This window comes from Acipenser ruthenus, chromosome 54 (genome assembly GCF_902713425.1).
Source record: "Acipenser ruthenus chromosome 54, fAciRut3.2 maternal haplotype, whole genome shotgun sequence".
Classification (NCBI taxonomy): Eukaryota; Metazoa; Chordata; class Actinopteri; order Acipenseriformes; family Acipenseridae; genus Acipenser; species Acipenser ruthenus.
Genome location: NC_081242.1, coordinates 229,409 through 253,585, shown reverse-complemented (window position 1 = coordinate 253,585; position 24,177 = coordinate 229,409). Strand labels below are relative to the sequence as shown.

Below are 24,177 nucleotides of genomic sequence, written 5' to 3'. Positions count from 1 at the left end.
TTGCAAAACTTGAGTTTTACCATTTTATTTATTTATTTATTTATTTATTTATTTATTTATTTATTTATTTATTTATTTTTAATTCTGAAGCGCTTAGTTAACTCTGCGTGTTGCTCACTAGCAGCCGTGCGATATAATAATAGATTTTGGTAACATTACAGCAGCGGAAATGGAACATGCATGCACGTTAAATATTGATCTCTATCTCTCTCTCTCTCTCTCTCTCTCTCTCTCTCTCTCTCTCTCACTACCCCCTCTCCGTCTCAAGAGTTCGTGCGTTCAATCTCTCCGCGTCCTGCCTCTCTCTTCATACAGTGACACCCGCCGATGAATCGGGATGAAGAAAACGCTGAAGGACCACCTTGTGGACACCCTGGACGACCTAGTCAAAGACAAGTTAACCAGGTTCAAGGACAAGCTGAGCGAAACGACGTTCCAGGGGAGCAAGATAGCCAAGGGGAAGCTTCAGAAAGCGAAAAGCCTGGAAGTAGCGGGTTTGTTAATCCGCACCTACAGCAAAAAACACGCCGCTGAGATCACAATATTGATATTGAGAGCCATAAATGAGGTACAGCTAGCCGAAGTGTTGGAAAAAAAAACTCGAGCCGGTAAGATTATTACTATTAGGATTATTATTAAAATGTATGTTATTATTATTATTATTATTATTATTATTATTATTATTATTATTATTATTATTATTATTACTATTATTATGGTATACGGCAGTCAAATAATACAGTATTTTGGGCGGAAGAACTTTGCAAAATTATAAGCGACTATGAGAGAGAGAGAGAGAGAGAGAGAGAGAGAGAGAGAGAGAGAGAGAGAGAATCAATATTTAACGTGCATGCATGTTCCATTTCCGCTACCAAAAAATGTTACCAAAAAAAACATCATGTTCTCCTTTTAAAAACAGATTTTAACCAAATAAAAGGATCATAAAATATAAATAAAACACAAAAAAGCCAATATTAAAAAAACTAAACAGTGTTTTCCTGTAAAAACAGATTAATAGTAAAGTGATAAAAACACTGTAAAAACAATAGAACAAAATATAAATTAAAACTAGAAGTTAAACAGCAGCTCTCCCTCCTCACTCAATGAGCACAAGCCGTCTCCCACACCCCACACCCCACACCCCACACCCCACACCCCACACCCCACCTCTCCTGAAAGCTCTCCAGGTTACTGACCATTTTAAAATAGTTAAAATCCACCATTACTCGGCTGATTGCTAAAATACGAAACAATCGGACAACGTCTGTTAGTCCTGTCTTTAAAATCTTATTTTCCCTGGATTTTTAAATAGCCAGTTTTGCCTGCCCTAAAATAAAGTTAATTAAAACACTCCTATTCCTTGATTTAAAACTATAGGAGGAACCGTCCCGTAGACACGGCGCAGTGCAGGATCCTCCACTGCAGGTCCCCTACTCTTTTAGTTAAGGGCAGTTTGTACAACACCCTCCACACTGGCTCTCTTTCTTCTGCTACCTGTAAATGGCTTCTCCACCTTGTGTCTACAAGCCCTTTTAGCTGCTTGGACTGGACTGTTTTAACATGCAGCTTGTATAGCTTTTTCCCCTCTGCTGTGTGGAGAGCTACATTTTTAACTCTCTCCACTTTCCCTATTCTCACTTCTTCCCCGCCGTCTTCCTCACCTAAACCTAGGGATAAAAAAACTATAGGGAAAAAGGGGTCCCCTCCCTGATCTGACCCCCCAGCTAGCCCCTCCCCCAAAGCCTCCTTGAGTTTCGGGGGGAGAGAGTTCTTCAGCTCATTAATTATTCTCTCAGCCAGCCTCTCCAAGCGCCAGCCCAGCCGTCCGGCCAGCTGAGCCGCTGAGATCCAAGAGGGGTGGCCTGACACGATCAGGTGGGCCAGTCGGGTTATACCGGCCTTAACAAAACTGGCACACAGCACCTCCGACTGAAAAAACTGAATGGGAAAAAAAGGCTTAAAGTAAAGGGGCTCCTCTAGTGACCCCTCCTCCCTCTCCACTCTTACTGTCTGCCACATTTTAAAAACATTAACACAAAAAGAGGGGAGACCTGTCTTATCTAACCTGGAAAAATCAATTAAGAACAGGCTCCGATCTAACCCCATTCCTCCTTCTCAGAAAATAAAAAGCAATCTCTCTCCAGTGAGCACCTTCCTCAGCATACAGGAGCCTTTTCACTGCCTGCAGTCTGAAGGCTGCCACCCTGCTGGCAATGCTGACCAGGCCTTGCCCCCCTTCATCAGTGGGGAGGTACAGAACTGCTGGCCTCAGCCAGTGTCTCCCGCTCCAGAAGAAATCCAGCAATATCCTCTGAATCTCCTCTACCATTCCCTGTGGGGGGTCCAGACACATCAGCTTGTGCCATAACATTGAGGCCACCAAATTATTGATGACCAGGACCCTCCCCTTGAATGACAGCTGAGCCAGCAGCCCCTGGCAGCTGTGCAGCCACCCCCTCACCTTACCCACCAGGCCGTCTCAGTTCTTCTGCATGAACAGGTCTGTCCCAAAGAACACCCCCAGCACCTTAATCCCAGTCCTGTCCCACTGCAGGGCCTGAGGCAATGTGGGGGGCCCCCCCTCCTGCCAACCGCCTGACAGGAAGGTGTTGCATTTTGCCCAGTTTATCCGTGCTGACGATGCCCTCTGAAACACTGCCAAGCTCTCCTTCAGGGCCTGGACGTCCCCATCACTGCATACAAACCCGAAGGCTCTCAGGACTTTCACAAGGTAGGTGTGGTCGACCCTATCGAAAGCCTTCTCTTGATCAAGGGAGATGTCACGAAATCCGCGTGTTCAGATTCCTTTACGTACTCTTTTGAATTGCTCAGCATACACTCTTATCTCAGGGGAGACGTTAGGAGGACAGAGATGTTATTACTCCTAGTGGGATATAATTCGTGCTCTGGACCCGCAGTATATTCGGATGACCAATATAGTACCCAAGAAATTGACAGACTCATGTATCTAAAGTGTTTTTACGAATCAGAGTATGATCAGTACTCCTTCGGTTTATTAACAGTTAAATATTGGATTGAGTAGCTACAGGCTACTTCATATCCCCAGCTGACAGACGTTCTGGGCAGTCCAGTGTCTTAACAGATATTAACGTTAACACTTTAATACATCTTTATGTATTCGTGCAGCCTGCAGGCCTGGCCACGACCACGACACTAAATACACCCAGTAGCCTCTTTCAGCACATTCAACAAATGTTCTCCTATCTTCTAAACATAGCGTGAGTCCCTTATAGCAATACATGCAATACATGTGAGATAAAATAATAATTGATTAATGCTTACCCTTTAATATAGATCGTAAAAGGATATGACTGTCTTCACCAGGCAAATTAAACTGAGTTAAATCAGTTCAATTGTGTTTTTGGTTTGCAGAAGATGGACCACCTTGCCCTGTCTGGGATGAGTGTGGTACTCCATTGAAATTACTCTGGAGTTAAATAGGTTTTTCGTCTCATTGGAATACATGGGACGCCTCAATTAAATCCAATCATTAATCAGGTGGGACAGTTCTTATCCATTTTACAAATAATAGTTTTCAAAAGATCCGGACTAACTTTTCAGAATTAATAGGTGTCATGTACTCAATAAATTCAATATCTCATTTCTTGTCTAACTCCAAACCTATGATCTCATTTCTTTGCCTTCCTCCGAGCCCCTCCTTTATCTGAAAAGTTAAGTGAACCAAGGTTCCCAGGATCTTGGTTTATAATATAATATAAAAACACTACTGCATGCAAAACACTAATTTTATATGTGTTATATATGAGAGATGTTCTTAATATGTGACATCATCTTCTAAGTGATTATATTATGCTAAATTAAAGGTATGTGTTTCCTTTAACCTCATGTTGTTTCATCATTTTGTTAATGAGTCAGTTTTGATTCCATATACCATTGTCTAACAGAGTATTTGACAAAAGTTTGTCTCATACAATATTCAAGTTATTTAGTTTCACTAAGTTTAAGTGGTAATAATTTTCATTACAATTATTTATCCCTTAAGATAGGCTCTGACCTGTACCTCTCTGGGAATATGTTACTGCAAGCAGTTTCCACAGTCTCTTGTTTGTTTCCAAGGTCAGAGTCTGTGCAAACACTTTTTAGATTTATGACCTATAAAGGTCTGTTAAGCCATAATTTTTGCATATTATTTCAAGATATATTCTTATCTGTGCTAAACCACTAATTCCATAAACCTTAACACTCCATCTCTATGAGGCTTGCAGCTCTGCTGAAGTGGAACCCAAGGACATTCCCTCTTTCTAGATAAGAAGAGAGGCCCTGTTTTCACTGCAGCAGTTTCAAATCACCACATTATAAGGAATCCATCTAACATCATTAGACAATAGTATAGTGGATTAATAACAAGGTACATTATAGTATATTATTACAAACTTAACACAAAAACATAACACAACACCTTTTATATTCTATAATTCAGTGGATATCATGATGTCTAGAAGTCTTATTGTTCAATAGAAAGAAGAATAAACTTGTACCATTTTCCCATTTCAGTAAATCGAATACTGCTCCAGGTTTTAATCTTCTTATCACTACAGCAAAGTCGTGAACAAGCAATAATACTTGTCAGTTTTAAATAATATGTTTTCTCATTATAGCAAATACTTAAAACATATTATTAATCTTATGAAATAACTGTTATGAACTATAAACAGTGTCAATTAGCACTGAACCTGTTTCATTATAAGATAATCTTTCAATTAATTTACCTCTGTTTATCAGTTGCTATAATATTACTTTGGTGAATCCCTCTTAAGATTTAAATCCAAATATAGGCCAGTATAACTGCATTCAACTAGGCTTGACCCTCCTTCAGCACCTGGAAGAAGTCCTCCCCGATCGCTCAGGGTGGGTGTATGAGGAGCTAAAGTAGAGAGCGAAGAAAAAAAGAAAGAAAGAAAGAAAGAAAGAAAGAAAGAAAGAAAGAAAGAAAGAAAGAAAGGATACAGGAACAGTGAACCCTCTGAACCATTTGCTTCATAAAAGATTCACTGAGCCGAATCACTTGAAGCGCTTCGTGCTCCATAGTGACATCTATTGGTAGAGCCGCGTCATTGAACATAAATTAATTGAACATACGAGTTACACGCAGGCTGCTATTGCCTGGAACTTGACATTTATAAATAATGATCTGTAGCCTAATGTACACGAAAGACACCGTAAAGCACGCTTTTTACAGGCTCTGTCTGTGTCATTTGTGACTTACAAAATGAAGTTACATTTTATAATTTCTCTGTTATCTGGTTATATATCAACCACACATGTGATTACCCAACAAAAAAGCCAGTCACGCATACGCATTATCATACTTGAAATGTAAAATTGTTGTACAATCGAAAACACGATAATGTTGCTTTAGAAAGGTAGGCATAGCTGACCTGATCTACTCGGCTGGGAAATTAGTGTTGAAACAAGTAAGATATTTGATATTTCATTTGTTAGCCAGTTTCACGGTGGCGCAACAAGTTAGTAAGTCGTGTAATTAGAAATGCTTCTCAAACGCAGGATCGAATCCCTGCTCCTGTGAGGAAGCGTGCGTGTAGAGAACTTGTTTTAGACTTTAAATAATATTTACTAAAAATTAAAAGAATCACATTTGCTGATATTTTTTTTTAAATAAACGAATTGAAAAAAAGAGAAATAAATAATAAACGCTTCCTTCCAGGAGTAATCTAGGCTGTATTTCAACGAAGCATTGTATTGATTCTGGTTCAGTAAGATCACGTGATGTGTTGCTTCACACTGTTTGCTTCAGATGGTTCGAGGCGGGTTACGTCATTTGTTTGCTTCACATGAAGCAGTGGTCATTTGAATCACCTGAAGTAGTGAATCACTGAATCATGTGACTGATCCGAAGCCTCAATGAGCTCCTGTGAGCGATTTGAAGCCTCAATGAAGCAATGAACGCCGTGTATGATTTGAAGCCTCAATGAAACAATGAACCTCGTGAATGATTTGTTGCCTCAATGAAGCAATGAACCCCGTGGATGATTTGAAGCCTCAATGAAACAATGAACCTCGTGAATGATTTGAAGCTCCGCACTAACGTAGTTAAATCAGTTGAAGCCCCTCTCCAAAACTCATAGGCATTCTAGTATTAGGCATAGCATTAATGGGTCATTAGTTCAGTGGTGTCTCGGATGGCTAGATTATTTTTAAGCATACAACATACTTGAAGCGTAACCCCAAGTCAATTAAAGCCTATTGGACATTTAAAAAAAGTGTTTTTAAAGTGCATAATATATAGAAACATAACATAATAATAATGTTTATTTTATTACATTTCAGTAAAACATACTTGAATGCAAAGATTTCTACATATACATCCATATATACTTTTATAATAACACAAACATCAACAACATATGGTGCTTTAAGGTGTAATGGTGTTTTCAATAATGTAGCAATTTGATATTTATAAATTATATTTATTTTGTTGATGTATCACAATGAAATAATATTGAATTCAAGACTTGTTTGACAAAGGTTTGAAAAGACATTTTATTAACAATTATTTCTGGAAAACATCTCAAATAATCATGACATTTAATTTTATAATAATTAACAATAATTAAACTCCCCCAATTTCACATAGTAGTAGCCAGCATATATATATATATATATATATATATATATATTCATATGCTGAATTTAACAAAGATTAATTGAAATTATTTTAAAATGTAATTTGACAAACAGTATATTCTTCCTTCCAGTTCTAACCTACGTCAACGAAGCATTATTGATTTGAAGTAAAGCGTTGTAATGGTGGTTTGTGTCTTCTTTTGTAAATATACCATCAAAACGTTTCAATAGTGCACCTACGACACCGTCAGCAAGATTTTACAACGTGAGCGTGCGTGACTGAACACCCCGAGCATCTGAACTGTTGGCGTTTGTGTCACGTGATGTATTGCTTCATGCGAACCAATTGAACCTTTGATTCACAACACTGTTTGTATCTAATGGTTCGGGACGAGTCGAAGCGGGTGAGGCTTTGTACCCATCACTAGTGAAGGCTATTGCCCAGCCTGACCTGTGTGGATTTTGTGTCGGAGATTTGTTTTGTTTACACCTTTAATTTTGCTCTGTGTAAAGGGAAAGTTAAAGATAGATTTTCAGGCAAACTGGCTGAAGATGTACCCATGGCTGGAGTGTAATAACGATAGAGGTCAGATGAGTTGTTCTGTCTGCAGTGTGTCTGCGCAACTGTAGTTTGCTAACACCACCCTTGAAGTTGGTTACTTATTCTATTAAAAAATAATCGCTCCTTCTTTTTTTTAAAAAAAGAAAATATTAATAAGAAATCTGTATCAGCACCATAGCGGTACCCTGTATTACCCGCTGGTTTTGCCCCATTTACTCTCTTAGACGCCTTGCTCACTAAATATCGAGGCATCCCTAGATAGGTTATCACCCCCTCTTTGCAAAAGCACTAAATATTTTAGTGAGCAAGTCGTACCCCACGAGCAGCAGCACTCCAAAGTGTAACCAATAAAAATGCATCGCAATCCCTTTGCTCTTACTTGTTGATAAACGGGGTCCAAAGTATGATGGTAAAGTTGGCTTCTTATTCGCCAGCTGCTTATTTGCATTCCAGCTTCTTATATTATTTATTTCTTAGCAGACACCCTTATCCAGGGCGACTTACAATTGTTACAAGATATCACATTATTTTTACATACAATTACCCATTTATACAGTTGGGTTTTTACTGGAGCAATCTAGGTAAAGTACCTTGCTCAAGGGTACAGCAGCAGTGTCCCCCACCTGGGATTGAACCCACGACCCTACGGTCAAGAGTCCAGAGCCCTCACCACTACTCCACACTGCTGCCTTCTTATTCGCATTCCAGCTTCTTAATCACATCTTGCAAATGTAACACAAATTGAATAAGTACCTGGGGTACTTCAGGGGTTAAATCGCTTTGGGCCGCTTATTTCAAAGCTGATTCTCACACAGGAGGAACCCCTCTACATCACCCATGTGTATTTGTACCGGCCCAAAACTGATTTTGATACAAAAACAGCAAAAATCTTACAATAATCCAGGACGTCATCATTTGCAAAGACTGTAACTCAGAAAGAGTTTCCGTGCTCATCTAGTCTGGAGAATAATACAAGGATACAGCACAGTAATGCAATACTCATATTGGTATGGTTGGTTCTAAAGTCTATAAAAAAATACTGTGAATGGAAAAAGGCTACATTGAAGTTACAATTGAAATCATAACTGTAGCAAAAACACAGATTTAAATGTCCAGGAGAATGTGGGTTAGACACAGCGTGCTCAGTCATTTAGCCTCTTTTGGCTTTAAAAAAAAAAAAACTGTGCTTTGTTTAAATTGCTTGTACTTGCTTTGAAATCTGCCCCTCCTTTGTCTGGATACATTTGTTGGTTCAGTAATTTTGCCTTCTCCATGCCCAACATGGTGCTTATAGGAGTGCCTATCTGGTTGCATTGCACTCATGGCTGAGTGATTGCATTCTTCCAGCTGAAAGTGGGGTGTTCGCTAGAGCGGTCAGCTCGGAGGCTTGGTGTTTGTAACTCTGCGGTTCTGCTGTACTTTGTCATTACATCCGTTCTCTTTTCTCTTCCAGAACCGTCTCGTCCTGGAAGGATAAAGATAGACTCAGTGGAAATCGATTCTGTCTCTCTGAGCTGGGGCAGTCCTGCTGGTATGAGAAAGATCCCTCACAAATTTAAAATCACCTATTCAAGCTCTGTGAAGGACAACCCTCTTTCCATCACTGCACGCTCCAATTCCACTGTCATCTCTAAGCTGAGACCTGGGAGAGAGTACAGCTTCACAGTCACCACAGTGCTGGAGAATGGGATCCAGAGCACGCCTGTTTCAACATCTGTCTGCACAAGTAAGAAATATTTATTTACAACTCTTTTTTTGAATATTAGTCTATCAATCTACAGTAGAACCTCTTGGGAATGGAGGTTGTCCGTAAGTCTTACTTCTGAATATTAGTCTCTCAATCTACTTTGCCGTTACATCAATTCTCTTTTCTCTTCCAGAACCGTCTTCTCCTGGAGAGATAAAGATAGACTCAGTGGCAATCGATTCTGTCTCTCTGAGCTGGGGCAGTCCTGCTGGTATGAGAAAGATCCCACACAGTTTTAAAATCACCGATTCAAGCTCTGTGAAGGACAACCCTCTTTCCATCACTGCACCCTCCAATTCCACTGTAATCTCTAACCTGAGACCTGGGAGAGAGTACAGCTTCACAGTCACCACAGTGCTGGAGAATGGGACCCAGAGCATGCCTGTTTCAACATCTGTCTGCACAAGTAAGAATTATTTATTTACAACTCTTCTTCTGAATATTAGTCTCTCAATCTACTTTGCTGTTACATCAATTCTCTTTTCTCTTCCAGAACCGTCTCTTCCTGGAGAGATAAAGATAGACTCAGTGGCAATCGATTCTGTCTCTCTGAGCTGGGGCAGTCCTGCTGGTATGAGAAAGATCCCACACAGTTTTAAAATCACCGATTCAAGCTCTGTGAAGGACAACCCTCTTTCCATCACTGCACCCTCCAATTCCACTGTCATCTCTATGCTGAGACCTGGGAGAGAGTACAGCTTCACAGTCACCACAGTGCTGGACAATGGGACCCAGAGCATGCCTGTTTCAACATCTGTCTGTACAAGTAAGGATCAGTTCTCTGCAACTCAGGGTATTAGTCTCATAGATCATATCTACTTCCTTTTTGTTTCATTCCATCTCAAGTAGACCAATTTCTTGTATTTCATACATTTGTGATGATACCTAAACCACATGCGATGGAGAAAAGGGTTCGAGGGAAGGTGTTGTGTTCATCAATACAGCTGTGTAGCTCATGCCCTGTGGGTCTGAAGCTTGACCTAGACAGGAACAGATGGTATCATTTTAAAGAATGTTTTGTATGCACAGGTAAGGATTTGTTATTTACAACTCTTCTGTTGATTGCAAATCCACAATTCTACTCTAAAGTGACACAACTTTCTCTTGCAGAACCATCCCCTCCTGGAGAGATAAAGATTGACTCAGTGGAAACCAACTCTGTTTCTCTGAGCTGGGGCAGTCCTGACAATATGGATGGGATCCCACACAGCTTTTACATGACCTACTCTAGCTCTGATAAGAGTCCCCAAGACTCCATCACTGCAGTTTCCAATTCCACTGTCATCTCTGAGCTGAGACCTGGGAGAGAGTACAGCTTCACAGTCACCACAGTGCTGAAGAATGGGACCCAGAGCACACCTGTTTCAACATCTGTCTGGACAAGTAAAAATTATTTATTTACAACTTTACTTCTGAATATTAGTCTCTCAATCTACTTTGTCATTACATCAGTTCTCTTTTCTCTTCCAGAACCATCCCCTCCTGGAGAGATAAAGATAGACTCAGTGGAAACCGATTCTGTCTCTCTGAGCTGGGGCAGTCCTGACAATATGGATGGGATCCCACACAGCTTTTTCATTACCTACTCTAGCTCTGATAAGAGTGACCAAAACTCCATCACTGAAACCTTCAATTCCACTGTCATCTCTAAACTGAGACCTGGGAGAGAGTACAGCTTCACAGTCACCACATTGCTGGAGAATGGGACCCAGAGCACGCCTGTTTCAACATCTGTCTGCACAAGTAAGAACAGTTTCATGCTGCAGTAAACCCAGTGGGCTCTATTTAATCAGCAGAAACAGAAACAATTACATCTAGATTTGTTTTTGTTTATCTTTAAGTATTTTAATTCTCATGGTCAGACATGAGCTAGAGGGGTTATAGCTCTATTGAATGAACTAATTTTGCTTCATAGAGTCCAGTGAAAGCTGCTGAATAATGTTCCCTTGTTAACATATTGAATTGCACCCCCTCTATATAGAATGAACTCACTCAGCTTCATAGAATCCAATGAAAGCTGCTGAATAATGTTCCCTTGTTAACATATTGAATTCCACACCCTCTATATAGAATGAACTCCCTCAGCTTCATAGAGTCCAATGAAAGCTGCTGAATAATGTTCCCTTGTTAACATATTGAATTGCACACCCTCTATATAGAATGAACTCCCTCAGCTTCATAGAGTCCAATGAAAGCTGCTGAATAATGTTCCCTTGTTAACATATTGAATTCCACACCCTCTATATAGAATGAACTCCCTCAGCTTCATAGAGTCCAATGAAAGCTGCTGAATAATGTTCCCTTGTTAACATATTGAATTGCACCCCCTCTATATAGAATGAACTCCCTCAGCTTCATAGAGTCCAGTGAAAGCTGCTGAATAATGTTCCCTTGTTAACATATTGAATTGCACACCCTCTATATAGCTTTAGAGTCCAATGAAAGCTGCTGAATAATGTTCCCTTCTTAACATATTGCATTCCACACCCTCTATAGCTGTACTCTTTAAAATGCTCAGGTAATATAATAAGCATGTACGAAAGCATATCTAATGAAAGTACATTGTATATTTCTTTTTTAAATCAGGAGAGCCACGACGCATCCTTTGTTGGATTTTTGGAGTGGGTGTGTGTTTGGTTTTTGGAGTTGTGGCTGTGTGTTTACTAACTGGTAAGTTAATCAATAATAAAGGCTTAATCCACAGCATTGTATTTGAAATTCCTATATATTCTGAATTAAAGTATAGAAGGGAACAAATCACATAATCAAAGGACATTCAGCACAAGAAGAGGAATTTTAAACCCTGGTGTTGAAAGTCTTTGATTTATGGCTAAACGCTGCCCTCTAGTGTTCATGATTGTTATGATGTTCTCTTTGTAAATGTCATTTTAGTGAGACGATCTCAGCATAGACGGTCGCTTTTCCCTGTATTATCCTAGCCAGCTGAGAGCAATCGAGCCCTTTCTTACATTAATAATCCAGCCATTCATGCGTCTCCCTGTGTCCAATCACCTGACCGTGATTTCTATCCTTGGGCATCTGTTCAACTTTACCAAAACCAACTAGCCTACCCTAAAGGAGTCCCTACCCCGTTTCACTTTGGTTAGCACTTCTTTAAAGAGAGGTTTAAGCTTCAGAAGCTTGAGGGAGCTCTACAGGTTTTGTTTGTGGCAAATGAAGGATAAACACGTTTGTTGCAGCCCAACTATAGCCTTGCCGCCAGTGACATTATCACTAAGCTCTTCACTCAAACAAGCAGTGTGCAGGCAGTGCACTTGATGTGTCTCTTGCTTAAGATACAAAGTGTGCCTGTAATTCAGTCAGTAACTATGAAACATTCCTCTGCAGGAACCTCAGAGTTGTCATCAGAGCACAGCGTGCCAGGTGCATCAACAGCTGATGAGAGGACACAAGAGGCTAAACTCCAGGCAGAGAGGAGGAAAGCAAAGGACAGCCACATCACTCACTCAGCTAAAGAACCCTGCTTCACAAAGGACACAAGTGAAATGTCCAGTTTAAAGAGAACACCCACGAATCCACTTAATATCTCTGAGGGCCCAGACCTTCTGCCTGTCACCTCCGCTGGTCAAAGTCTCAATATCCTTGAGATTGGAGATGGTACACCTGTTACCTCCACTCCTCCAGATCACCATAGCCCAGAGAAAGCAGAAGATGGTACACCTGTCGCCTCCACTCCTCCAGATCACCATAGCCCAGAGAAAGCAGAAGATGGTACACCTGTCACCTCCACTCCTCCAGATCACCATAGCCCAGAGAAAGCAGAAGATTGTACACCTGTCGCCTCCACTCCTCCAGATCACCATAGCCCAGAGAAAGCAGAAGATTGTACACCTGTTACCTCCACTCCTCCAGATCACCATAGCCCAGAGAAAGCAGAAGATTGTACACCTGTTACCTCCACTCCTCCAGATCACCATAGCCCAGAGAAAGCAGAAGATTGTACACCTGTTACCTCCACTCCTCCAGATCACCATAGCCCAGAGAAAGCAGAAGATTGTACACCTGTCGCCTCCACTCCTCCAGATAACCATAGCCCAGAGAAAGCAGAAGATGGTACACCTGTTACCTCCACTCCTCCATATCACCATATCGCTGATGGCCCAGAAGACACTCTAAATTTAATCTCTACTGTTGCAGGACACACTAGTCATAAGGGTCTGTCAGGTATGTCATGTCATCTATATATATATATATATATATATATATATATATATATATATATATATATATATATATATACACACACACATGTAGTCAAAAGTTTACATACCGCAATGCAAATTTATAATTTCTCGAAAACAAATAGGGAAAAATCTTTTGTAGCAAAAGTTTTGCTTTTGTGGATGAGGAAAAAAAGTTACAAGAAATGGATGTCTACAATCATTTATTTCAGCAAATTTTTTTTGGCAAAACTTGCAAAAAAAAAAGCACATTGTATAATTTCTTTTTAAATCAGGAGACAATCAAAGTGAATCACAAGGCATCCTTCCTTACACTATTGAAGTGGCTGTGGGTTTGGCTATTGGAGTGGCTGTGTTGGCTATAGCCATCATCATTATTAAGAAAGCAGTTTACCTTCCAAATGGTAAGTTAATCAATAATAAAAGGCTTAATTCACAGGATTTTATTTGAGCACACCTGTTTCAGCAACTGTCTGCACAAGTAAGAATTATTTATTTACTTTTTATTAACTTTACTTCTGAATATTAGTCTCTCAATGTACTTTGTCATTACATAAATGATCTTTTCTCTTCCAGAACCATCTCCTCCTGGAGAGATAAAGATAGACTCAGTGGAAATCGATTCTGTCTCTCTGAGCTGGGGCAGTCCTGACAATATGGATGGGATCCCACACAGCTTTTACATTACCTACTCTAGCTCTGATAAGAGTGACCAAAACTCCATCACTGAAACCTTCAATTCCACTGTCATCTCTAAGCTGAGACCTGGGAGAGAGTACAGCTTCACAGTCACCACAGAGCTGGAGAATGGGACCCAGAGCACGCCTGTTTCAACATCTGTCTGCACAAGTAAGAATTATTTATTTACAACTCTTCTTTTGAATATGAGTCTCTCAATCTACTGTAGAACCTCTTGGGAATGGAGGTTGTTCGTAAGTCTGAAATGTCTGGAACTCTGAATATGAGATTTCAGTGGTTTTTAATACATGTGCACACCTGCTATCTACTAGGGATGTGCTTTTGGTACATTTTTATGAACGTTTAAATGCTGTGCAGGTGTCCGTGTTTAAACATTTTAAACCATATCTACACACACACTCTTTATATTACATTCTGATGTATACTGACAGCCCTGGTTAGTATTTTCCATGCAAAGAACCCCTAAATAATTAATAATGTTTTAACATCGCAAAGACTGAACTACAAAGTAAAAAGAAAAAGAAACACATACACACCAAAATATATATTAAAATTAGTGCTGTCACTCCATTGAAATTGTTGATTGGTTAATTTATGGACATTAGTCCTGTGGGCACAAATTATTATTATTATTATTTGTTTATTTAGCAGACGCCTTTATCGAAGGCGACTTACAGAGACTCGGGTGTGTGAACTATGCATCAGCTGCAGAGTCACTTACAACTACGTCTCACCCGAAAGACGGAGCACAAGGAGGTGAAGTGACTTGCTCAGGGTCACACAATGAGTCAGTGGCTGAGGTGGGATTTGAACTGGGGACCTCCTGGTTACAAGCCCTTTTCTTTACCCACTGGACCACACAGCCTCCCAAAGTGAATAAATTTAACTTTTTTTTTACATTATATTATATTGAAAGAACAAAACCAATAAGAATTAAAAAAAAACACATTGTTCAGAGATCGGTTTATTTTCTTTTTAAATATCCCCTTCTGTTCACAAACTACATAGATATCAAGGATTTTTATTTGTTTAAATAAATGAATTGCGTACAGTGTACTTGTAAATTAAAGCCAATACATAATTCATTTACACTCATGCGATGTCTGAATTAATATTGGGGAAGGAAAACCCTCCTTTTAAAATCGTGTTGCACGTATTCACAGGGATGTGAGGGCTAAATAAATGCCAGTCACCATCTGGAGCATTCTGTTTATTATGGAGGTTTGTTTTTTACTGCCATCAGTAGCTCCATCCACAGTGATTTCTGAATGTGTTCATTTCAAATGGTGAAGCATTGAACTTGTGTTTTTGTGGTACGGCAATTTTGTTTGGTATAATTATTTACACACCGCGGTTCTCTCGTCCGGTTCCTCAAAATACTTCCAAACGTGGCTTTGCCTCGTTCCTTTGTTTAGAAATGCCACTTTATAAAAAAATATAACAAACGTCAGAAAAAACGCTCGTCATTAACCCTCTTACCACGTGGACTGGATACCATACCACGCCCACTACAGCATGAACACACAGTGCACCAATGAAGCGCCACATCGACCGAGAATAAACCCCGCCCCTGTGTCAATCTTTCTGTTGCACCAATTAGAAAAGCAACGTGGAGGCAATTGCCAAACCCCTTCCTTTTAATAATATCCACCCTTACTGTAGCACTAGAGCAGTCTGATACACGACGGACTGACTGTGTATGATACTCTTATTGTATTACGTGTATTGTAACACTTGAAATGTATTTGCTTACGATTGTAAGTCGCCCTGGATAAGGGCGTCTGCTAAGAAATAAATAATAATAATAATAATAATGATGATAAATTAATACATTAAAAAACATGCGTTTGGTGAAATTTGTCACATGACCGGTTTAACCACTTCTTTAGAGTTTATACATTTAAACGTCTAAAATTCCCATCCCTGCTATCTATACCCTCAATCTGGAGAATAATACAAGGATACAGCACAGTAATGCAATACTCATATTGGTATGATTGGTTCTAAAGTCTTTAAAAGAAAACGATCAATGGAACCAGGCTAAATTTAAGTTACCATTGAAATCGTAAGTGTAAATGTTTTTTTTTTTCTTTTGTAAATGTCTTCATGCAGCTTGCTCAGCCATTTAGCCTCCTTTGGCTTTAAAAAACAAAAAACCTGTGCATTCTTTAAAACTGAACTGTTCCTAGTAAAATTCCCCACACTTGCTTTGAAATCTGCCTCCCCTTTGTCTGGATACATTTGTTGGTTCAGTAATTTTGCCTTCATGACCAGCATGGTGCTTATAGGAGTGCCTATCCGGTTGCATTGCACGCATGGCTGAGTGATTGCATTCTTCCATCTGAAAGTGGGGTGTTCACTAGAGCGGTCAGCTCGGAGGTTTGGAGTTTGTAACTTTGGGGTTCTGCTGTACTTTGTCATTACATCAGTTCTCTTTTCTCTTCCAGAACCATCTCCTCCTGGAGAGATAAAGATAGACTCAGTGGAAATCGATTCTGTCTCTCTGAGCTGGGGCAGTCCTGACAATATGGATGGGATCCCACACAGCTTTTACATTACCTACTCTAGCTCTGATAAGAGTGACCAAAACTCCATCACTGAAACCTTCAATTCCACTGTCATCTCTAAGCTGAGACCTGGGAGAGAGTACAGCTTCACAGTCACCACAGAGCTGGAGAATGGGACCCAGAGCACGCCTGTTTCAACATCTGTCTGCACAAGTAAGAATTATTTATTTACAACTCTTCTTTTGAATATGAGTCTCTCAATCTACTGTAGAACCTCTTGGGAATGGAGGTTGTTCGTAAGTCTGAAATGTCTGGAACTCTGAATATGAGATTTCAGTGGTTTTTAATACACGTGCACACCTGCTATCTACTAGGGATGTGCTTTTGGTACATTTTTATGAACGTTTAAATGCTGTGCAGGTGTCCGTGTTTAAACATTTTAAACCATATCTACACACACACTCTTTATATTACATTCTGATGTATACTGACAGCCCTGGTTAGTATTTTCCATGCAAAGAACCCCTAAATAATTAATAATGTTTTAACATCGCAAAGACTGAACTACAAAGTAAAAAGAAAAAGAAACACATACACACCAAAATATATATTAAAATTAGTGCTGTCACTCCATTGAAATTGTTGATTGGTTAATTTATGGACATTAGTCCTGTGGGCACAAATTATTATTATTATTATTTGTTTATTTAGCAGACGCCTTTATCGAAGGCGACTTACAGAGACTTGGGTGTGTGAACTATGCATCAGCTGCAGAGTCACTTACAACTACGTCTCACCCGAAAGACGGAGCACAAGGAGGTGAAGTGACTTGCTCAGGGTCACACAATGAGTCAGTGGCTGAGGTGGGATTTGAACTGGGGACCTCCTGGTTACAAGCCCTTTTCTTTACCCACTGGACCACACAGCCTCCCAAAGTGAATAAATTTAACTTTTTTTTTACATTATATTATATTGAAAGAACAAAACCAATAAGAATTAAAAAAAAACACATTGTTCAGAGATCGGTTTATTTTCTTTTTAAATATCCCCTTCTGTTCACAAACTACATAGATATCAAGGATTTTTATTTGTTTAAATAAATGAATTGCGTACAGTGTACTTGTAAATTAAAGCCAATACATAATTCATTTACACTCATGCGATGTCTGAATTAATATTGGGGAAGGAAAACCCTCCTTTTAAAATCGTGTTGCACGTATTCACAGGGATGTGAGGGCTAAATAAATGCCAGTCACCATCTGGAGCATTCTGTTTATTATGGAGGTTTGTTTTTTACTGCCATCAGTAGCTCCATCCACAGTGATTTCTGAATGTGTTCATTTCAAATGGTGAAGCATTGAACTTGTGTTTTTGTGGTACGGCAATTTTGTTTGGTATAATTATTTACACACCGCGGTTCTCTCGTCCGGTTCCTCAAAATACTTCCAAACGTGGCTTTGCCTCGTTCCTTTGTTTAGAAATGCCACTTTATAAAAAAATATAACAAACGTCAGAAAAAACGCTCGTCATTAACCCTCTTACCACGTGGACTGGATACCATACCACGCCCACTACAGCATGAACACACAGTGCACCAATGAAGCGCCACATCGACCGAGAATAAACCCCGCCCCTGTGTCAATCTTTCTGTTGCACCAATTAGAAAAGCAACGTGGAGGCAATTGCCAAACCCCTTCCTTTTAATAATATCCACCCTTACTGTAGCACTAGAGCAGTCTGATACACGACGGACTGACTGTGTATGATACTCTTATTGTATTACGTGTATTGTAACACTTGAAATGTATTTGCTTACGATTGTAAGTCGCCCTGGATAAGGGCGTCTGCTAAGAAATAAATAATAATAATAATAATAATGATGATAAATTAATACATTAAAAAACATGCGTTTGGTGAAATTTGTCACATGACCGGTTTAACCACTTCTTTAGAGTTTATACATTTAAACGTCTAAAATTCCCATCCCTGCTATCTATACCCTCAATCTGGAGAATAATACAAGGATACAGCACAGTAATGCAATACTCATATTGGTATGATTGGTTCTAAAGTCTTTAAAAGAAAACGATCAATGGAACCAGGCTAAATTTAAGTTACCATTGAAATCGTCAGTGTAAATGTTTTTTTTTTTCTTTTGTAAATGTCTTCATGCAGCTTGCTCAGCCATTTAGCCTCCTTTGGCTTTAAAAAAAAAAAAAACCTGTGCATTCTTTAAAACTGAACTGTTCCTAGTAAAATTCCCCACACTTGCTTTGAAATCTGCCTCCCCTTTGTCTGGATACATTTGTTGGTTCAGTAATTTTGCCTTCATGACCAGCATGGTGCTTATAGGAGTGCCTATCCGGTTGCATTGCACGCATGGCTGAGTGATTGCATTCTTCCATCTGAAAGTGGGGTGTTCACTAGAGCGGTCAGCTCGGAGGTTTGGAGTTTGTAACTTTGGGGTTCTGCTGTACTTTGTCATTACATCAGTTCTCTTTTCTCTTCCAGAACCATCTCCTCCTGGAGAGATAAAGATAGACTCAGTGGAAATCGATTCTGTCTCTCTGAGCTGGGGCAGTCCTGACAATATGGATGGGATCCCACACAGCTTTTACATTACCTACTCTAGCTCTGATAAGAGTGACCAAAACTCCATCACTGAAACCTTCAATTCCACTGTCATCTCTAAGCTGAGACCTGGGAGAGAGTACAGCTTCACAGTCACCACAGAGCTGGAGAATGGGACCCAGAGCACGCCTGTTTCAACATCTGTCTGCACAAGTAAGAATTATTTATTTACAACTCTTCTTTTGAATATGAGTCTCTCAATCTACTGTAGAACCTCTTGGGAATGGAGGTTGTTCGTAAGTCTGAAATGTCTGGAACTCTGAATATGAGATTTCAGTGGTTTTTAATACACGTGCACACCTGCTATCTACTAGGGATGTGCTTTTGGTACATTTTTATGAACGTTTAAATGCTGTGCAGGTGTCCGTGTTTAAACATTTTAAACCATATCTACACACACACTCTTTATATTACATTCTGATGTATACTGACAGCCCTGGTTAGTATTTTCCATGCAAAGAACCCCTAAATAATTAATAATGTTTTAACATCGCAAAGACTGAACTACAAAGTAAAAAGAAAAAGAAACACATACACACCAAAATATATATTAAAATTAGTGCTGTCACTCCATTGAAATTGTTGATTGGTTAATTTATGGACATTAGTCCTGTGGGCACAAATTATTATTATTATTATTTGTTTATTTAGCAGACGCCTTTATCGAAGGCGACTTACAGAGACTCGGGTGTGTGAACTATGCATCAGCTGCAGAGTCACTTACAACTACGTCTCACCCGAAAGACGGAGCACAAGGAGGTGAAGTGACTTGCTCAGGGTCACACAATGAGTCAGTGGCTGAGGTGGGATTTGAACTGGGGACCTCCTGGTTACAAGCCCTTTTCTTTACCCACTGGACCACACAGCCTCCCAAAGTGAATAAATTTAACTTTTTTTTTACATTATATTATATTGAAAGAACAAAACCAATAAGAATTAAAAAAAAACACATTGTTCAGAGATCGGTTTATTTTCTTTTTAAATATCCCCTTCTGTTCACAAACTACATAGATATCAAGGATTTTTATTTGTTTAAATAAATGAATTGCGTACAGTGTACTTGTAAATTAAAGCCAATACATAATTCATTTACACTCATGCGATGTCTGAATTAATATTGGGGAAGGAAAACCCTCCTTTTAAAATCGTGTTGCACGTATTCACAGGGATGTGAGGGCTAAATAAATGCCAGTCACCATCTGGAGCATTCTGTTTATTATGGAGGTTTGTTTTTTACTGCCATCAGTAGCTCCATCCACAGTGATTTCTGAATGTGTTCATTTCAAATGGTGAAGCATTGAACTTGTGTTTTTGTGGTACGGCAATTTTGTTTGGTATAATTATTTACACACCGCGGTTCTCTCGTCCGGTTCCTCAAAATACTTCCAAACGTGGCTTTGCCTCGTTCCTTTGTTTAGAAATGCCACTTTATAAAAAAATATAACAAACGTCAGAAAAAACGCTCGTCATTAACCCTCTTACCACGTGGACTGGATACCATACCACGCCCACTACAGCATGAACACACAGTGCACCAATGAAGCGCCACATCGACCGAGAATAAACCCCGCCCCTGTGTCAATCTTTCTGTTGCACCAATTAGAAAAGCAACGTGGAGGCAATTGCCAAACCCCTTCCTTTTAATAATATCCACCCTTACTGTAGCACTAGAGCAGTCTGATACACGACGGACTGACTGTGTATGATACTCTTATTGTATTACGTGTATTGTAACACTTGAAATGTATTTGCTTACGATTGTAAGTCGCCCTGGATAAGGGCGTCTGCTAAGAAATAAATAATAATAATAATAATAATGATGATAAATTAATACATTAAAAAACATGCGTTTGGTGAAATTTGTCACATGACCGGTTTAACCACTTCTTTAGAGTTTATACATTTAAACGTCTAAAATTCCCATCCCTGCTATCTATACCCTCAATCTGGAGAATAATACAAGGATACAGCACAGTAATGCAATACTCATATTGGTATGATTGGTTCTAAAGTCTTTAAAAGAAAACGATCAATGGAACCAGGCTAAATTTAAGTTACCATTGAAATCGTAAGTGTAAATGTTTTTTTTTTTCTTTTGTAAATGTCTTCATGCAGCTTGCTCAGCCATTTAGCCTCCTTTGGCTTTAAAAAACAAAAAACCTGTGCATTCTTTAAAACTGAACTGTTCCTAGTAAAATTCCCCACACTTGCTTTGAAATCTGCCTCCCCTTTGTCTGGATACATTTGTTGGTTCAGTAATTTTGCCTTCATGACCAGCATGGTGCTTATAGGAGTGCCTATCCGGTTGCATTGCACGCATGGCTGAGTGATTGCATTCTTCCATCTGAAAGTGGGGTGTTCACTAGAGCGGTCAGCTCGGAGGTTTGGAGTTTGTAACTCTGGGGTTCTGCTGTACTTTGTCATTACATCAGTTCTCTTTTCTCTTCCAGAACCATCTCCTCCTGGAGAGATAAAGATAGACTCAGTGGAAATCGATTCTGTCTCTCTGAGCTGGGGCAGTCCTGACAATATGGATGGGATCCCACACACCTTTTACATTACCTACTCTAGCTCTGATAAGAGTCACCAAGACTCCATCACTACACCCTCCAATTCCACTGTCATCTCTAAGCTGAGACCTGGGAGAGAGTACAGCTTCACAGTCACCACAGAGTTGGAGAATGGGACCCAGAGCACGCCTGTTTCAACATCTGTCTGCACAAGTAAGAATTATTTATTTACAACTCTTCTTTTGAATATGAGTCTCTCAATCTACTGTTGAACCTCTTGGGAATGGATGTTGTCCGTAAGTCTGAAATGTCTGGAACTCTGAATATGAGATTTCAGTGGTTTTTAATACTCGTGCACAGCTGCTATCTACTAGGGATGTACTTTTGGTACATTTTTATGAACGTTTAATTAACTGCACGTAAATATTATATTTCATAACTCATTTTTAATATTATTACAAAAGCAAAAGAGAAAAAAGCTGACTCGATATCAAAATCGTTGTTTTCCTACCGTCAAACAGCGAAGGAATTTTTCGAATCCGTCATTTCACCGCTGAGATATCCCATTCGCAATGTGTCTAGTACCCCCATGCATTCAAAACAAAAGCAATCGACTAGCTTGCGTTTTGCTGCTGTGGTCTTACAACCTTCATGACGATAAAATCTCCCTGATCACGTTGTAGGGGAGGTCACAAGCTTTCCATTCATGCCTTTACTGTGTTTGTAACCCAATACATCACAGAGTAATTGATGTGCAAACAAACACACCCACCTCTTGAATGAGATAAGGGGGAAAAAAAAAAAAAAAAAAAAAAAAAAAACTTTCAAAGGCAAATGCATGTTGCAATGGCTAGCCTGTGAGGTGCCAGAAGATAACATCCCTTTTAGAACTTAGTATATCAATTGACATAAAGATTTACACAATGTTTATTTTTGGAGAGGTTTGGGGACCCTTGGGCTTAGCTTTGTAAAAACTCCTGTAGAATTTGATCCCTTTGTTCAAACAGTTCCAAATTTTTACCCAGTATATTAGACATGTTGGTGAAGCACTGGAAAAAAATCTGGCTCTTTTCATATGCTACAAGTTGAAAAAATGACTATAGAACATAAAAAAATGAAAAGAGTTTGTTGTTTTTTTATGTATTTTTTCTGGATATCTCCTTCCAGTGTGGTACTGAGTAAGACTTTTATCACACCTGAGGTTTTAGTCTTGATGCCCAAAGGGTTACCTTGAATTCAAGCCCTGAACCATGCCTGTGCTGTCTATACTTTGGAAGATATTGTGATTTATTTAAGGGCACAGCCTCCCAGGCGGAAATTGTCTGTGAGGGGCTGGGGTTTTAAAAGGTTAAATGCTGTGCAGGTGTCCGTGTTTAAACATTTTAAACCATATCTACACACACACTCTTTATATTACATTCTGATGTATACTGACAGCCCTGGTTAGTATTTTCCATGCAAAGAACCCCTAAATAATTAATAATGTTTTAACATCGCAAAGACTGAACTACAAAGTAAAAAGAAAAAGAAACACATACACACCAAAATATATATTAAAATTAGTGCTGTCACTCCATTGAAATTGTTGATTGGTTAATTTATGGACATTAGTCCTGTGGGCACAAATTATTATTATTATTATTTGTTTATTTAGCAGACGCCTTTATCCAAGGCGACTTACAGAGACTCGGGTGTGTGAACTATGCATCAGCTGCAGAGTCACTTACAACTACGTCTCACCCAAAACACGGAGCACAAGGAGGTTAAGAGACTTGATCAGGGTCACACAATGAGTCAGTGGCTGAGGTGGGATTTGAACTGGGGACCTCCTGGTTACAAGCCCTTTTCTTTACCCACTGGACCACACAGCCTCCCAAAGTGAATAAATTTAACTTTTTTTTTTACATTATATTATATTCAAAGAACAAAACCAATAAGAATTAAAAAAACACATTGTTCAGAGATCGGTTTATTTTCTTTTTAAATATCCCCTTCTGTTCACAAACTACATAGATATCGAGGATTTTTATTTGTTTAAACAAATGAATTGCGTACAGTGTACTTGTAAATTAAAGCCAATACATAATGCATTTACACTCATGCGATGTCTGAATTAATATTGGGGATGGAAAACCCTCCTTTTAAAATCATGTTGCACGTATTCACAGGGATGTAAGGGCTAAATAAATGCCAGTCACCATCTGGAGCGTTCTGTTTATTATGGAGGTTTGTTTTTTACTGCCATCAGTAGCTCCATCCACAGTGATTTCTGAATGTGTTCATTTCAAATGGTGAAGCATTGAACTTGTGTTTTTGTGGTACGGCAATTTTGTTTGGTATAATAATTTACACACCACGGTTCTCTCGTCCGGTTCCTCAAAATACTTCCAAACGTGGCTTTGCCTCGTTCCTTTGTTTAGAAATGCCACTTTATAAAAAAATATAACAAACGTCAGAAAAAACGCTCGTCATTAACCCTCTTACCACGTGGACTGGATACCATACCACGCCCACTACAGCATGAACACACAGTGCACCAATGAAGCGCCACATCGACCGAGAATAAACCCCGCCCCTGTGTCAATCTTTCTGTTGCACCAATTAGAAAAGCAACGTGGAGGCAATTGCCAAACCCCTTCCTTTTAATAATATCCGCCCTTACTGTAGCACTAGAGCAGTCTGATACACGACG

The 24,177-nt window shown here is 39.4% G+C and overlaps 1 protein-coding gene across 1 annotated transcript in view; it reads left to right on the top strand.

Moving 5' to 3' along the window:
* The window catches only part of LOC131723356 (apoptosis-associated speck-like protein containing a CARD), a 59,414-nt gene that overhangs the window by 50 nt on the left and 35,187 nt on the right, over positions 1-24,177 (top strand). The gene's annotated exons all lie outside the window — the stretch shown is intronic.